The sequence below is a fragment of the Haliaeetus leucocephalus genome, unplaced genomic scaffold (assembly GCF_000737465.1).
Source record: "Haliaeetus leucocephalus isolate CR32 unplaced genomic scaffold, Haliaeetus_leucocephalus-4.0 Scaffold808, whole genome shotgun sequence".
Taxonomy (NCBI): domain Eukaryota; kingdom Metazoa; phylum Chordata; class Aves; order Accipitriformes; family Accipitridae; genus Haliaeetus; species Haliaeetus leucocephalus.
The window spans coordinates 1,113,279-1,128,319 of record NW_010973244.1 but is presented as its reverse complement, the minus strand read 5'-3'; the positions used below and the strand labels follow the sequence as shown (position 1 = coordinate 1,128,319).

The 15,041-nt window shown below is 38.9% G+C and overlaps 1 protein-coding gene across 6 annotated transcripts in view; it reads right to left on the bottom strand.

Annotated features, from left to right (window-relative positions):
- The window catches only part of RALA (v-ral simian leukemia viral oncogene homolog A (ras related)), a 32,234-nt gene extending 17,331 nt beyond the window's left edge, over positions 1-14,903 (bottom strand). For 4 of the 6 annotated variants that reach the window (XR_775283.1, XR_775284.1, XM_010581783.1 and 1 more), the window contains exons 1-2: positions 14,779-14,903; positions 5,902-5,991 (exon numbers count right to left, since the gene is read on the bottom strand). The gene's annotated coding sequence lies outside the window, so the exon portion shown is untranslated. Of the gene's footprint in view, positions 1-5,901; positions 5,992-7,701; positions 7,726-14,778 lie in introns of those variants that run through there. The other 2 variants (XM_010581780.1, XM_010581781.1) reach the window with 2 other exon arrangements.
- Positions 14,904-15,041: the final 138 nt, after the last annotated feature.

Here is a 15,041-nt window from a genome sequence, read left to right as displayed (position 1 = left end):
AAAAATAGAATTAGCAGGAATCCTTGATCTCTCTACATTAGTCTCTATTTTGTCCTCCCCTTCTTCAGCCCAACAAATTGAGACCTAAAAATATGCTCATGGGTGAAAAAACCTTATGGTTTTTATCCCCTCATTCATCTTGCTCATGTGATCAAATTCAGAAGACTCCTCTTAAGTTGTCCTATTTCTCAGATGGCTTTTTCTTACAGAATAACTTGCTCCGAAATAATTAATCAAACCATGCTTCCTTACATATCTGTGCCATTTGTCATCTACATCCCTCCTCAATGCAATAATCCCAACATTCATACACTACAAGGGAGCAAAAAAGTGGCCAACAGAGTAGCTGTGTACCAGCCCAAATGGGGTGACATCCAGCTCAGCTTGCTTCCTTTCCTTCACAGGAAGCACTGGTACAGATTTCTCCCTCTTTAGCCAGCAGCACATATTCAGGAAATTTATGGGAGCAATCACATCCAAGCCACCTAAACTTCTGTCAAAATGTACCCAAAACTGGCCAGTAGGCCAAGAACTAACAAAGAACAGAGCATACAATCAGGCTCATTTTCTTAGAGAATGTGACTAAAAGAGGTCAAGAAGCTACTCTGCCCATTTTGATCCCCTGGAGTCTCGCAAATGCAATGTCAATGAAAGCAGACCAGGGAAGGAGAAGCATTACACCGAAGTCACATCATTACAGGCGCAAATTCAGCTGGCATCTTCTGCAGTCCTATATATAAGGCTGAATGCAGGCTTTGTGAAAACAGTTGTCCTTAGCAGGAGGACTTTGATTTGCTGCGGGCATTTGTTTGAAGGGGACTAGTTAAACATAGCTTTGTGTTTAAAGATAGTTGGTACAGTTAGCACAGTAGATTCTAGTTAATAAGTAGAGATAGTGGTGCCTTTCTTCAATTACAAAACAATTTCTTATATTGTTATCTTTATAGCCTTCATAAAACTATGACATCAAAACTGAATTCCAGTTCTTTTGTTTCCTTTCCTTTAAGAGAAGATTACATAAAGATTGCAAGACTGTCATATTAACCTCACTACCCACTCACTTTTATGATGAGTAACTTTCTTCCCTGAAGTCTGTTTTATATAATAAGCATCAATTACAACCGGTAGCTGATACATCACAGCACCTGCTTTTACTCTGGTTTTTAACTGAGTTAGAATTTGATACATTTGAAGGAACAGGAATAATTTAATTGAAATGTGAGCTACCCGCACAATATTAAGAACTACAGTTAGTATGCTTTGACCAGAATACTTCCAGAAAGGCAAAATATTGTATCAATCACTTACTGAACAATTAAATAAAATTTAGTAATGGAGACTCATGTTCTTCTAAACAAATAACTGGATCTTTTTTTTTAATTGAAGAAACTAATACCTGCACTACTCTGTACTTTACACTTAGTATAATCTATCACCTCCAGCAACATTAGCTACAACTTATCTCATTCTGAAGTGAAGATTTATAGTACTTATTTGACAGTAACCCCATCTTCTAAAGTGAGTTTGAATATTCTCCAAAGTTTGTTAATTCCCACAGAGTCATTCACAACTCTGTTGCCTCGCATGACCTAAAAATTACAAGTTTAGCTTTCTGAGAAAAAGCACAGGACCAAGAATTTAAAAAAAGTGTCAACATATTTCATGTCCCCAGGGACCATCAAGTAATATGATCTTCTCTGTTGTTAAAATATCACCATTTCATCCAGTTACTTCACTGAGTCCAGTAGTTTCAGTTTGGTTAACAACAGCAAAATTATACTTGAGAATGTTCTGTTTGAAAGTGATCAGCGCAGAATAGCATACTAGATACAAAATATCTGGAAGACACCTCAGGAATGACTCAGATATTCCTGCAACAAAAATATTCCTGGAAATGGAGGGAGGCAACTCCAGGCAAGCAGAGTCTGACCCTCCCAACAGCTGTTTCCAATTACAATATTCAAACTAGATCAGCAGAAACATCCCATGACCCCGAAATAGATAGGATACATGAGGATATAGGATGGGATACATGATGCCAGCTGTTTTAAGAACTGGAGAGTAAGGAAGTTTTTTAGGTTAGATCAGCATTATTGTAATAAGTGTCATTCCATGTCTCGAGTTTGACTGGTGTTTTTATTACAGTTTAAACATGCAACATCTGTCAAGCTCTGCATGAAGTAACATCAGTATTTTATTAATGTAGAACAAATATTTAAAATATTAAATAATAACTATAAATTCTAAGTAGTAGCCTAAAGAAGGAGGAAACTCAACGCAAATATTCAAACCTACCTTAGAAATGACCAGTCTCATTAGACAATGAAACAGGCTGCCTGAACCTCAACCTCAGAACAAGTTAGAAATGCTTTCACAATAAGTCCTTTCCTTTCTCCTGAAAATAATCCTTTGACATAAACATGTTTAACTGGGAATCAGGATTCATAGCTTCCCATGACTTTAACATGCAGTTAAACCACATTTGAGGTTTGGTAAGAACACTTCTTTCCAAAGCTTTCTAGGGCACACCAGAAAAGGTAATTGTCTCTCCCACACTCACAAAACAAATTTACTAAGGTGACTACATATTTACTAACAAAAGTAAACAGTAGAAAACTGACTTAAGTTCTATCTTTCAGCAGCAGCAAATCTCCTCAAGCAAAAGACCTACATGTCCCAGCTTCTTGAGGCAGGTACTTCAAACTGTAACCATATCCAGGCACTGAAACTGGAAGAGTCAACCAGTGAACTCTTCACCAAGTAACTGAGGCCCCATCCATCCTATAAATTACATCACAGTGCTATAAAGAACAGTGGTCCCAAATGCCTGCAGCTCTGTACTCTTAAGACATCATCACAAGAATTGCGATCCCTCCAACAAGTAATCATTAAACCACTAGCAAACAGTAAACAAGTTCACAGCCTTCCAGCAGTCTCCCCAAGGCTCCACAGGGCCTTAGTGCCAGCTTCTGGGCATAGCCATGAACGATGTAGCAGCTTCTGAAATGAGACTAGATATGTATTCCATATGTTTTAAGTCATCATTTCAGCCTTTAGTTTCCAAAAAGCCTCTTTGGCATCCCACAAGACGACTTTTTGGGAGGCACTTCCATAGAGAAATTTCTTGAAATCCATATGGAACAGCACAAGAAAACCCTTACAAACTGAACAGCAGAAATAGTCTGGAACAAAATCAAGGTCTTAAGATTTTAAACCTTGCAGTGTACTGAGAAGAAAATGCAGCAGCTACATAATTGTCCACAGAAAGAGCTGACAAAACACACACTTGAGCCCAATCATGTGTGTCTGCAAGGCTGATATAAACTGAACCTGCAATAGTCTGACTGATACTGCCATATCCTTCCTTCCAGTAGCACTGGTGTTTGCAACAACTAGGTGGCAAAGCAGTTTGGAAGTTGCTCTAGCCAAAAATTAACCTATACTGGTTTTTGGACAGATTAGCTACCTAAACAAGCTTGCTGGCACTAAAGACCAACCAGAAAAATATCGAGCTGACCATAGGGAAAGCTGAACTGCAGCACCTCTAGTCTATAAACACTGTGGAAAAACAACGCAAGTGTCAAAGTTCCTCAACCATAATTTAGCACCTGTTGAAGATTCCTCCCTTTTTATAAGTTACATGATGACTGTTACAGGACATTTGGAAGAATTCTAGACACTTGCAATGGTTTATCTGGACTGATCCAGAGATCAGTGGGAAAAGCAGCAAACTCAAGCACAGCACCTAGGTTAACACAAGCAGCTAGCTTGTTTTCATAGTTTGACTAAAGTTACACTGTGAAGTAATTTTGGTAATATACATATTTACATGACAGTCTAGAATAGTGTTTCTGTTTCCTCAAGTTCACTACGTGGCTGGTGCCCTATCACAGTCTGTTCTAATCACTGAGGGAACTTAGCTTTCTGAGGTTGACAGTGTTGAAGTGTTGCCTTAACACAAAGTGCAAGAGTCATGTCTTCTCTTAGATTAAATTTCTAAACATGGAGGTCTAATCTAGAATGTTAACAGAAGACACTCATTTTGTATTGATTTAACCTTATATACCATGAGGAGAGAATTAACAGTAATGGCAGTCATGGTAGAAGAATGAACAATTAATTACATGTCACTAGCCTGTCAAAACTACCCACACTAGAGACTTGCATGGATTCAGAGGCAAGACAGACAAGCAGGTACGATGGTACTACAGCCAATTTTCTAGCATAAGCGAATCTAAGGAGGAATGAAGGGCTTAAACAGAAGAGGGGGACATCTGCAGAAAAGGCTCCCATACCAAATACCCATAATCAAGGCTCCTGACAAAAGTCAAATCACATTCATGGGAGCTGCTATGTAAAGCAGCTGCTACTACTGAATTTTATTCAGCATTTGATATAGAACAAAGACACTTTTTTCTCCCTTCATAAAATGTAAGAGGCAACGCATAGCCGACAAGGATGAACATCTCAGTGTCTTAAGTTAGTGCTGTTCAACTGAGGGAAGCACTTCAAGGACACATTTGAGCTAGTGTCACCTAAGACATACTCGCTACAGCCATTTTCACCCTGTGTTTCAAGTGCAAGAAAGCACATTTGGAAGCTAACTTTTGACTGGTAAGTCAGGCGTCACTCACACTTGCACAGAGCTGCCGCTTCCAGCTATTCTGGAAAGCAACAAAAATGGAGTTCCCTTGAAGGCAATATGCCAGAGCTTGCAGCGTGAGCCTCAGCAGCTCACTTTTAAAAGCAATTCAAGAGCTCTGTATTCAAAAAGTTGCTCACAGCATATTCAGTATCATAAACCCAGGGTTTTTGTCAACCATGCTTCAAAAGAAATCTCAGTCACATCACTGTGTCCTTTTTGCCCCTGTACACTTAGACTTCAACATTCACTGAAGAAATTTAAGGAATATTTAAATGTAAGCATTTTGAATTGGCTTGATGAAGTAAATTCTTTAAACAAAGTCTGAAAAAGGCTTCCAAAAGACATACTTGAAAAATAAGGTTTGGCAGAACAAGTCCATAAATCAGGTTTCCTCTAAAACAAGTATCTCATTTATTAACAACCCTATACTCTTCCTTTAGTTAGAAGTTCAGAATATCAGATGTGTATTTTCTAGGAAAAGCAAATATCCATATGGTTATTATTACAGCCAGAAAGGATGACTTAAGATTCACACTCACCAAACCCAAAACTCCACCCAAATAGTTTCACTGCTCTATAGGCAGGAAAGTAAACACAAGACAGAGAGATCTAGAAACAAATGGTATCTGCAAAGCAAAAACAAGCTTCCACTAGGCTCACGCAGGCTGCACTCAACACTGTTATGGAATAAACAGAAGGGATGCCATCCACATCCCTTCTATAGGTTAGGGTTCCGGCTGGTAGAAGCAGCCGCCTTGTGTTGCGGGCATCTCACTTCACAGTGAGACAAGTTCCAATGCTGATAGGTCAGGGAGTTGATCCTGCTCAAAAGAACTTACTTTGCCTCATTAGCCAGTCATATAGTATTACGGTGAAAACTCACATGAACACCCTTAAATTCTTTCAAGGTATTAGCACAGACAGAATGAACACAGGAGCCTTGTTTGAATAACGCTCCTATGAAATTCTTGACATAGAAAAAGTTTAAGCTTTCAAATAAAGCGTTTTCGTGGCAGGCACTGCCTTCTTCCGTGTGGTTAGTGCCTAGCTGTATGAAGTTTCAACAAAAGCAGAGTAGGAATACCAAAATACATTATCCTTCACATTTTATTAATTGGCTGCTGGCAATGAAGGATGCAGGGAACAAGTGCTCCAGCAGGTGCAAGCACATTTTTATCAAAGGCTGCAGCACAAATGGTGCAAACACACAGGACCGAACACAGGTCATTAAGCAAGAGACATCAAGAAGCAGGTACCACCAAATTCTCCATCTCCTCTTCACAAATACAGGCAAGCGTTCTCTCTCCCCACAGGTAGACTGCATCAATACACCAGCCAAATGGAACCTAATAAAATAGGAGCATGTTGGATTTTGCGTTTCAAAAAAATACTTTTATTCCTCTAAGGATTCATCCAGCTGTAGCAAATAAATTTCATTAGTGAAATCTGACTTGGCAAACTAAGTGACTTCTTTCATTTTATGACTTTGCCATCTGTTTTACCACCCAATTACAAATGCGTAAGTACTCTTGTAGTAGTATTGCAAGAGCATTACTTTTGTAGCCATATTTTGTTCCAGTAACTTCTCCTCCTGTTTACATTCTATGCAGAGCAAATTGCTCCTCCTAAAATCCTAATCATTTTTCTGTTTTATTCAGGGGAAGAGGATTTCATATGCACAACTCACTGAATGAGACTGATTTGCAAACACACAAAGACTTGTAATTAACCTTTTGAGTAGGTGATTCAAGGACACAAGTAGTTATAGACCTGATGTTGCATGGTAATACAGCATTCATGAAGTTGAAACACTGTTTAGTCTGATCTGTCCCCATTTTTAGATGCTGTTTGTTCTAAAACTATTAGATCTATGATTTGAAAAACTGGTGGAGTCAATCTAGTAGACCTAAAAGACCCAATCCAGCAATTAATTGTCTTTTAATTCAATATATGCTTGCCAATCATGATACGTGGTAGAGTTTCATGGCTATTTCACATATTATGGGCATAAAACATGCAGTAGCTAGACATAGATGGCATTTAGTTCATGAACTTAGTATGAAATTATTAATATTCAGGTCAATTTATCAATTTCCACATTAAGTGAGAGTGCAACATGATTTTGACCTTGCCCTGCTTAAAATACTGATCAGACTTTTCTTGCAGTACCACAGAAGGTATTTCCAAGTTAAATGCTCTCAAATTGTAAAGTAGTAACTTTTAAAAAATGCTTTTTGTTCCTAATTCTTATACCTCATCATGCACACGATAATTCAGAACATTGCAGAACTGTTAAATGACTTACAAGAACGTAAGTGTGTAAGTTCTAAGTTTTAACAGAACAAGCTACCTAAAAAATGTTCTTTATACAGCAATATATGTGAAAATCATGGATCAATTTCTGAACATAGAAGCAAGAATAACATTCATTTGGGTATCAGGTAATCCATCTGGGTAATCAAGTGAAGCAGCTATCAAAAACATCTGATAAACAACCTAAAAATTAGTTTTGTAACCACACTCCAAAGGCAAGGAGTACCATTAAGGATGGTACACTATTGCACATCACTAGATGGGTCTCAGGTGTGTCTCTTCCTACAGCCAAAAATGCAATGCAAAAGCTAAAGGCAATTCCAGTGGTGGTCACAGACCAAATCCAGTTTATTTTAAAGGTCAGACTCCTCAGGGAAGAACTACCAAGAAGTCTGTCTATGGTGAAATCTGATATCTTCATCAACATTTCATTGATTTAATTCTACACATGTTACAACACTAAACACTATCAAGTGTGAGCTGTATTCCTTTCTGTACACATGAACTTTTAAATTCCAGCAAGAAGTATGTGACCTAATACCTTTTCAATATCGCATGGTGTAATACAGGATTTCCTCTGGTCTACAAAATCTTCACTGCTGCTGACTTAGGAAAACATTTTATTTCCAGCTGGTCACCTGCACATTTCCAATTCAGCTGCAGTACTTCTAATAACATCAGTTCTCCACAGAGTCAGAAACTAATTTTACAGTTTTTTAACTTGAGGGCTTTATTTCTTTTACCTTAATACAAACACAGTCAGAGTCCTGCATAAAGTCTGGAAAAGTTAGTGTTGTTAAAACCCATTCCTATTGTTCACAGATAATGGTCAGCATGAAAGATCTTAGTCTGTTGAGAAACAGAAATTATGTTCCTGAAAATCTCTCCTTCAAACTACTGTCAAACCAAGAATAACTATGGGTTAGTTATGAGCATTTCAGTATTTTATCACATTGTATTTCACTGTTTGTATTTAAAAAAACCCCAAACAACCTAGTATTTGGCTACAGGATTGTTTCTGCTTCAGTTTCTCCTCCCAGAATTATGTTTTCCCATATCTGTAAAAAAGTCTTACCTCCTAAAATTGTAGCAAAACCTATTAGAAAGATTACAATATAAAACTTTGCTCCTCAAGCAATGGATGGTTTTCTTCAAATTTACACTTAAGATGACTAGAACTAATTTGCTTTTGCAATGCTTTTCAGAATACTCCAGCCTGAAGAAACTCACTTAAACTATGCATGTTATACACATGGCCTCAGTTCTAACTCATACACCTTGCAGAGAAGAATGCTTTTGTTAGACTTCATTCCTCTATCCATTTTGACTGCAAGAGCTATAAAGCTCAACCTTTGCAAGACAGAAAATGCAACAGATACAGGTTAACCTTCATTTAATCTTAAGAAAAAGATGCACTTCTACTAGAAAGTTCAACATGTGCCAATGCAAGTTACCTAAAAAGATCAACTTTCCCAATAAGTTCCAATGAGAAACTTTAAAGAGACAGGACAGTAAAGAAGTTTCTCAAAATAAAAATCTGGACCTTCTATGGTTTTTGAATGATTCCAAACCCAAACATTTCATATCTCACTCTTTGGCTCTTGGGCAAAGAGGAGTTGAGAAATTCTAGCATTTTGGTGACCAGCTGCACTGTAAAATCTTTCCTTTAAGTGTAACTGTAAGCCCATCAGTAAAACTAATAACTACATGTCCAAAGTTAGTGATTGACAGGGAGCCAGTTGCATGGGAGTATGCACACAGGCTTTCCTAAAATATTTTGTGGGTCAGCTACTGGCCTTTTGAAGAACACCATCAATCTACAAATTATAACCTCCCTTGCTCTGAACACAGGAAATACCAGTTGGCAATGCCTGCAATGGGATTCTTCAACAAAGCACATAGACATTAAAGATGTGCAATATATATTGGTTAAAAGCAAGTATTTTCCCCTCGCAGCAGTAGCAGAAGGGTAAAAAATTGAGATCCTCACTAAAGATCCAAGATATTATCAAAACAAGATGTAAGAAAGAGGACTGAGACATAGCTTGGATTAGGATTTGGAATTTAACTCCTCCAAGTCCAAAACACAGCAACAGTTCCTGCTTAAGTGTTGTGACACAACCACACCCAAGACAAGTTCTTCCCAGAACAAACACTGCATCTGGAAAAATCATGTGGTTAACTTCACCCTTTTTAATATTTCTAAAACAAACGCACATATTTTTTTTTTTAATTGTTCTACAAACCAGTCCTTTATATTATGCTATCCACTAAAACAAAATGAGTACTGATGCAAACCAAATTAATAATTCAGACTAGCAGCTTTCTTATTGTTCTTTATCATAGTCTTTTAATTTTTCATTATTGTTCTTATCACAGTCTTCATCAAACAGGGAAAAACAATCAAGTACTAGCATTTTATGCATTTCAAGTCAGTGGGCACCTTCCTACCGGGGTACTCCAACATGTTGCAGGCCACACCAAATTTCATTACGTAAGTTACATGTAGCCATCTTTTCTTCCTTGTAACATCAACCAATTAATAATATTTTAGAGGGTGAACTTGCTTAGCAGAAAGCAGTTCACAGAATCATAGAACAGTTTGGATTGGAAGGGACCTTCAAGACCACCTAGTTCCAACCCCCCTGCCATGGGCAGGGACACCTTCCACTAGACCAGGTTGCTCAAAGCCCCATCCAACCTGGCCTTGAACACTTCCAGGGATGGGGCATCCACAGCCTCTCTGAGCAACCTGGTCCAGTGCCTCACTACCCTCACAGTAAAGAATTCCTTCCTTACAGCTAATCTAAATCTACCTTCTTTCAATTTAAAACCATCACCCCCTTGTCCTATCACTACACTCCCTGATAAAGAGTCCCTCCCCATCTTTCCTGTAGGCCCCCTTTAGGTACTGGAAGGCTGCTATAAGGTCTCCCTGGAGCCTTCTCTTCTCCAGGCTGAACAACCCCAACTCTCTCAGCCTGCCTTCATAGGGGAGGTGCTCCAGCCCTCTGATCATCTTCATGGCCCTCCTCTGGACCCACTCAAGCAGGTCCATGTCCTTATGTTGGGGGCCCCAGAGCTGGACACAGTACTCTAGGTGGGGTCTCATGAGAGCAGAGTAGAGGGGCAGAATCACCTCCCTCAACCTGCTGGTCATGCTTCTTTTGATGTATCCCAGAATGCGACTGGCTTTCTGGGCTGCAAGTGCACATTGCTGGGTCATATTCAGTTTTTCATCCACCAATACTCCCAAGTCCTTCCCTGCAAGGCTGATATTTAGCCTAATGCATCTGCTCTTTAAATTCTGAATGACAATACTGAACTGTATAGAGGAGTCCAGAGTGCTCTGTTTTCCTTCTAGGTTAAGTTTTCCTGTTTTATTATACCTTACTTCCAGTGCATATGCATGAAATGGAATCTCAAAGCCATCATGCCTGATCAGCAGCAGACAAAAATATACAACTTGGAGCATGAAGGAAAGATGCTTTAACAAATTGTACTCATGCAGACTAGTGCTGCGTCACTGACTTCACAATGTGAACTATATCAATGTAAAACAAATTTCATATTCATTTTCAAATCAGTGACAACTTCAAAAAGGTAAACATATAAAAAGTCAGAGAATTCAAGTTGCAATAAGGTGTACTGAGCTACCAGTCATGACCATACTGGACCAGTCACTGAAGCACTGCAATGAACTCTTAAATTGGATATTGTTAAATATAAATTTTGATATTGCAGAAATCAGTTGTTAAGAGTGTGCAATTTAGAGAGTTATTTCTTAAAATATAAGAGTTCTGAGGACTGGAATGAAGCTTTATTTGCATGTTACACTACAAAGGTGGAATTGATTTAGGTGGTTAAGTGTGTAAAAATTTTAGCGGTGTCATACCAAAATAGCTCTTCCACACAATAACCACCTTAATTCAGTATCTGATTTTGCTTACTTTGATCTCCATAGGTAACAGTGACAGATGGTTAAGGATGAGCTTCTTGGGTCCATCTACTCAAACATCTTCCATGGCGTGACCTCACCAGTCAAGGGTGGGTTTTGTGACTGACACAGCATGCCTGCAGAAGTCTGTCACATTAACATTGTTCTCCGGTCTGTATAGTTTCTTTTATTTTGAGGTCTGAAATAAATCCCACTAGGGAAAGTGTTGCTGGAATTAACTACTTCCATACTAAAAGCCCTTTCAGGAAACAGCACAGCTATACCAACAGGACTACACTGGTACAGCCCTGAAATGACAGATGAGCTTTACTCTGCACTGTCTGATGGGCTTGAATGGGAGTACTAGCAAAGAGAAGGACTACACTACACACAGCTGGCTTTTAACACTCTTCACAGAAGTTTCACATCTGGAAGACTTCCATGGTTACTGCACTCTGTTTAATGTTGACGGAAACATTTCTGCCTGCCTATATGTGGGTGTTATACATAAGCATTCTCAGACTGCTATAGACAAGGATCAGAGTTAAAGATCAAGTCTAACAGTGGCACAGAAGGGTATTATGTTAGCATTTCAGAGAGTAAAATGAAACAGGTACCAAGGCCTGAATGCATGGCTGATCCCTGCTACCTACCTACTAAGCACAGGTGCCAAGCTCCTTTGCAAAATCTCATTTTCCATAATTTGCAGGAATACTTGTTTGGTCATACAGTGTATTTACATGCCATTTTTTAATGAAACCTTGTGGGCCACCGCACCAGACATTCCTACACTCTTGCATCAAATGATGTAGTAAACTTACTGTTATAGAGAAAAATACAATACATTAAATGAACTGTACTGGTAGGAATTCAATGTATATTGTAATTGCTTGAATTAAGGAGCCAATATCACAAAATAAGCATCATCAATTCCGCTAAAATAACGATTGCAGAGTTACTATGCAACCAACTCTCTTTATATCTCTTGTTTGTACTACCTTCTTTGCATTCTTGGCTCCTCTCCATATTAGCATTATAAACTGATTACAGCATAGCTTATTTTGAATTCTCTATAGTAACTGTCTTTTTCATTACATCTCCTCTTTATGTTGTCTAACCTCTCCTACACACCTCTTTCTCCATTTTTCCCCTCTACACATAGCCTAGACACTTCAGTGTTACCAATCTATTGCCCTAAAGGTGCTGGGAATTTTGATAGACACAAAACTAATCCTAAACAAAACACTAGTAGTAAATACTAGGCCACCCTCTAGGCAAAGGCAATTAATTCTCTCATTGGGTCATTCTAAGGCAGCGTTACTGAGCCTACACTATGTTCTTTCCAACTTGCTCCCACCCCTCAATCCAGTCCTGTTTTTTCTGTAGGATTTTCAGAATTTTTTTGCTGCTGCATAGCACTTCTAAGACTCAGGAGTATAAGCCTAACCTGGTGGTTGTGGGTTGCACATCTACCAAAGAGATTCAACAAGCAGCTGTGCCCACTGACAAATCCTTGGTTGGTAGGTGCTCACTCCGAGTCACAATAGTTAAGAAAACATGACAAGAAGCACACCAGGATTTAATAACTCCCTGGTCTGTCTGCAAGGCACATTTCCTATAGTTAAAGTGACTCTAAGTTCTTTACATCCACAAGGACTATAAGTAATTTCAGATTCTGCAGACAGTAAGACTTACCAATAACATTTTAGAACTACCCTGAGAGCTGATTTTAAGTACTGGAACACACTAATAACATATAACCATTTCTTCCCTACTTAGTAATTTATAAAATGTAAAACATTTTGTAGAACGTTCAGTGTATGCACAGTAATTATACCAACTGTTCTATTTTCTTGGTCCCTCACATGAATTCTTCATAAGGTAGGAAGGAGACTTAAAACAGTTGTCCCATAATTGTGTGTGTGATGTGGACAGGCTTTAATATGTTCACAAGAATGCTGTCACTAGTCTACCAAACTACCTTGTTCACCTAAAATAGATTTCAATTTAGATGCAAAGTAATTTCAATAGCTTGGAGCCATTAGAAGTTTACTGTAAGCTGGCTGTAAGCACTCTCAAGGGTGTGGGGAGTTCTCTGTGTAGAACACATGTGATCAGCAACTTATTCCCAGGACCACTATATCCTATAGCCCTTGCTAGGGTGTCAAAACAAACAAATCTAATCACAAAGGTCCGGCATTTTTCTCATACAATTATTTGTTCTTCAATTGTGAAACTGCAGGGAAAATAATGCTGTTGGCAACTAGCTGAAATGCAGTTGCCTAAACAACTTTTTATGTAACAAGACACTGTACCTACATTATTCTTTGATAACAGAGACTGCCATACATCAGTTTCTAAGACAGCAACAGCCTTTGCCTCAGGAATTATCTTCTTGTAAGTCAGATGCACTTGAAATTTAACAGGAGTAAAAGCTCATCTTAGACAGAACATACCTGTTTCAGGGTAATCCCATAGAAAAAGTATATGCAGGGATGTCAGTGCATGACTTAACTGAGGTTAAGAACACAACCGTTCTTATGAAAGTCAGTCTGAATACAGAAGACACATGGACCACTGCAAGGTCTCCAACAACACTTACTTAACAGTCTTTTATTCTTCCTCAGTTGCTTTTAGCCAGCACTGCCTTATCCCCTCAGCCACATCTCTCCCTGCCCTGCTACCCCAATTTTTTTTTTTCCCCAAATAGCCTACTATTCCTACTATATCTATCGATTATTTATGTGAAGAGTACACGCCCACAGGTGACACAGATAACAAATTCACAGCTAGCAGACATTCTAGCTTTCTCTTTCATAGTTAAAGATTCTCTCTTTAAGGTCTAAAAAAAAAAAAAATTACATTATTTCAAGATTGCCAAAGTGCACGCAACTCAAAATACTGACTTCACCTTAAAATGGTTATATTTTTCCCTTCCACAAATTCAGAAGAACATGACAAAGCGAAGACTGAGATCAAGGATTCTGCAGCAGTAAAGGAATGCATTCACTATTTAATATCACAGCTTATTTAAGCCCACAGTTGACCTCTCATGCAGTGGACTGAAGGCTTTTTTTGATCTTTTTGTGCAACAGTATGTCATATTCTCCCATTTTTACAGATAAGAAAAAAAGGGTAACCATCATGAGCACTGGCGATCCCTGTAACTTCTACCATTCAGAGGCTTCCAGAAACACTGTTTCACAAGTGTCTCAAAAGCACAGACTAAAGGGTTTAAAGCTACATCAGAGATTTACGTATCACATAGTTGTTCTTCATTCTATTAAGAATGCTCACAATTTTCCAGAATTGAAATGTTGAGGTACGTGCTATTAAATAAGTCATCTGAAAAGAAGAATGAGTATTTTTAATTAAGAATCCAGTTATAATCACTATTATTGTGATAATTAATAGAATGCCAACATCTTCTTCCAGTCCATGCAGCCCCTCTCCCAGGAGCTCCTCTCTTTTCAGTTTAACTTTCATTGGAAAAGACAGAAAAACTGATAGCTTTTTGTGCAGACCTCTCCATAACCTGTCTTCAGACACTGAAATGCCAGCAGAGGTATGTATCCCTTTCACTCGTAGAAGCATAATGGTTTTCACTGCAGAATACAAAGTGCCTCTCCAAGGAGAATTGGAAATGCAAGCTTGACACAAAACATTGGGGTCATTTTGAGTCTGAAAATAAACATTTTGGCAGGACGGTTCAGTGATGCTACAAAGCAGGCACACAGATCACACACAAAAACCTCTCTCCAGGTGACTCTTGGGATGGGGATGGCCCACTTAACATCTTCATTTTGAAAGAGGCTAAGGGGAAGGAGCTGAAGCTATTCGCTTCCATTTAAAGGAGCCCCAAAGTAAACACCAAATTATTTACCTAGCCAAAGGCGTGAGCGTCGAAAGGCTCTTTTATTTAGGGAACTCAATAGGCATACATTGTACTTCTTCCTTTTGTTGCAGGGAAGCACAAGCTGTAGTTACCGGCAACGCCTTTTAACCTGGACCACTCCAGAAAAGGAGAGCACACGAAAGCGAGCAGCAACTAAACGTTACAGAAACGCCGCTCTCACTCACCCTCGGACTGCAACGCGCGCACACTGACACACGCACGCACGCACAGCGGCTCCGGCGCCCGGCCGC